The following is a 3,448-nucleotide window of genomic DNA, read 5'->3' as shown; positions in this document are numbered from 1 at the left end:
TGAGCTTTTTGTGCCCTCTTTTTTCAATTTTTGTCCCGATTTTGCAGTTTTTTCTGTTTTTGTCTCTGTTATTATAAAAAAAAATTAGATATTTTCTAGGCTACAGATAGGAAGGGTAATTTGCCAAAACTGTCATCGTTTTGGTCACATACTCCCAAATTATCTCTCTATTGAATGTCGAAAATGCAAGCAGAAAGGATACATTAGCTTCAATTGCCCAATATTATTTTGTCATTATTGTAAGCTTTCAGGATATTTGATTACTTCCTGTCGCACCACGTCTTGATCAGACCAAGCATCATTCTCGTCCCAACATCTCCAAGAATATGCCTGCTTTTGTTACTGCTGCTGCTATTGAATCTACCAACTCTGCTTCTCTCAACCCGTCTCCTGTCTATCTATCTGATATTGAGTTTCTTCTTAAGTAACTTCTCTCCTTTTCTAGTAATACTACCACTCCTATTGTCATGCTTTCTCCCTCCAATTGTTCTTTTAGGGTAAGAAATTCACCTCCTCATATTCTTAATTATCATTGTTTTTCTCCTATTCTTCATCACCATGAACCTAAGTTATTCCGAGAAGCCGCCAAAAATTCAAATTGGCAGCAAATAATGCAGGAAAAAATTCAGATACTTGAAAAAACACACACTTGAAACTTGGTTGATCCTCTTTTTGATAACAACATTGTGGGTAGTATATGGGTATATAAGATCAAGACTCACTTTGATGGTTCTATTGACCGTTATAAGGTGCGATTGGTTGCTCAAAGATGTACTCAAGAGTATGGTATTGATTATGAAGAGACTTTTGCTCCTGTTGCTCGTCTCACATATGCTTGCGTTCTCCTTGCCATTGCTGCGGTCAGAAAATAGTCTCTCAGTCAGATAGATGTGATGAATGTATTTCTTTATGGAGATTTGGAAAAGAAGGTCTATATAAAACCACCTCTGGAATATCCTTGTCCTTCTAGCAAAGTTAGTCTCTTTCATAAGGTACTTTATGGTCTTAAGCAAGCTCCTCGTGAATGGTTCGAAAAGTTCAGCACCACTATATGCAATCTCGGTTTCACTTGCAACCCTTATGAGAATATTCTCTTTATTCGTAGAAGTGAACGTGGGTTGTTCTTTTATTTTTGTATGTCGATGACATGATCATTACTAGAGATGATATTAATGGTATCTCTTATCTTAAAGTATCCCTTCACCACACTTTTGAGATAAAAGATCTTGGTTCTGTCAGTTGTTTTCTTGGCCTTGAAGTTATATCCACCGATGACGACATCTATCTCTCTCTAGTTTAGTATGCTTCTAATCTTCTTGCTCGAGTCGAAGTTACACATAGTCGCACTGAGTCTACTTCTCTTGAACCTAATGTTCAGTTTACTCCTATGTATGGCACTATTTTAGGTAATCCTACTCTTTACGATAGTTAGTTAGAGGTCTCGTCTACTTGACTGTCACACGACTAAACATCGCATATCCAGTTCATGTTCTTAGCCAGTTCTTGTTAGCTCCTCGTACTACTCACTATGATGTAGTTCTTCGCATTCTTCAGTACATCAAAAGCACTATATTTCATGGTCTTCATTTTTCTGCCCATTCATCCTTAACTCTTCAAGCGTACTCAGATGCTAATTGAGCTGGTGATCCCACTGAACGTCATTCTACTACTGGTTATTGTTTATTTCTTGGTGACTCTCATTTTCTGGCGAGCTAAGAAACAAACGTTCACTGCTCGATCAAGCACCAAAATTGAATACCGTGCTCTCGCTGACACCACTGCTAAGGTTGTCTTGGTTCGTTGGCTTCTCAAAGACTTGGGTGCCCCTCAGTTGTCCTCAACTGGTGTTTATTGCGACAATTGCAGTGCTATTCAGATTGCTCATAATGATTTTTTCATGAATGCACCAAACACATTAAGATTGATTGTCATTTTGTTCGGCAACATCTTCTTATTGATGTTGTTTGTCTTGTAACTATTGGGACTCTGGTTCAGATTGCGATATCTTCACAAAGGCTCATATTCTTACTTGTTTTCAGACTCTAGTGTCCAAATTCAATATGGTATCTTTAGCTCCCATTTGAGTTTGAGGGAGGATGTTAGAATATAATTAGGATTAGATCAATTAACATCAATTATAATTATTTAGCATATCTATATATTTATAACGCTTTTATTATTTTGATTTTTTAGTATCTATATATAGCTTTGTATGTTGTATTATTTTTTAACTCATTTAATAATAGATAAATATTTTTTTAAATTATTGTCTTGTTTTTAATATTTACAGATATAATTAATGTAATTAGAATCTCAAAAAACGATTTTGATGTATGACACCAATTTTAAATATCATTTTAAAATTTAACTTAAATATAAAATAAAATATCTTTTTGTTGTGATAAGAATGAATATGTGGATGTCATTTATTATGGGCGGCTCATGTTCTCAAGTATGAATGCATTAAAGAAATTTGAAAATGTAAATCTTCCTTCACCTATAAATAGAGAAGCAACTGACGAATAATTACACACACATGAATAATAAACTTCTCTCTCTTTATACAAAATTTTTCTCCTCTTTCTTTATATGTTCCTAATATATATAATAGTAGTAAATATATAAGTTATTTCTATTATAGTGAGATTATTATATTGGTAAATACTAATACTAGAGTCTTCTATTTATACTTCTTTAGTTTATATATCGTCTTTATTTATTCTACAACACGTTATCAGCACGAGACTCTAACCAAATTTTAGAAGACTCTAGGTAACAAATTTTTATTATGTCGAAGATCTCTCATCTTGAATTTAATGCTCTTGATATATCTGGAAATAATTATTTATCATAGATACTTGATGCTAAAATCCATCTTGATTCAATGGATCTTGGAGATACCATTAAGGCTGAAAATAATACATCCCAAAAGGATAAAGCCAAGCCATGATTTTCCTTCGCTGTCATCTTGATGAAGGATTGAAAAACGAATATCTCACATTAAAAGATCCTACAGATCTGTGGAAAGACCTTGAAGAAAGGTACAATCATCAAAAGACGGTGATACTTCCTCAAGCCCGATATGAATAGACGCACTTGCGTCTACAAGATTTTAAATCCACTTCAGCAATGTTTTGAATTACCTCACGAATAAAATTATGTGGGAAAAATATATCTGATAATGATATGTTAGAGAAAACTTTCTCGACCTTCCATGCCTCGAATGTGCTCCTGCAGCAGCAGTATCGAGAAAAATGATTTAAAAATATTCTGAGCTAATTTCTTACCTTCTTGTTGTTGAGCGCAACAATGAGTTACTTTTAAAAAATCATGAAGTGCATCTAGCTGGCGCCGCCCCATTTCCTGAAGCAAATGTGGCAAATCCTAACCCCAGAAGAGGTAAATGGCAAGGCTTTGGTAGCAAGAAAAATTATGGAAGGAAAATGAA

This window comes from Arachis ipaensis, chromosome B3, assembly GCF_059453495.1.
Source record: "Arachis ipaensis isolate K30076 ecotype BB chromosome B3, ASM5945349v1, whole genome shotgun sequence".
NCBI classification, from domain to species: Eukaryota; Viridiplantae; Streptophyta; class Magnoliopsida; order Fabales; family Fabaceae; genus Arachis; species Arachis ipaensis.
Note: the sequence above shows the minus strand (reverse complement) of the source record.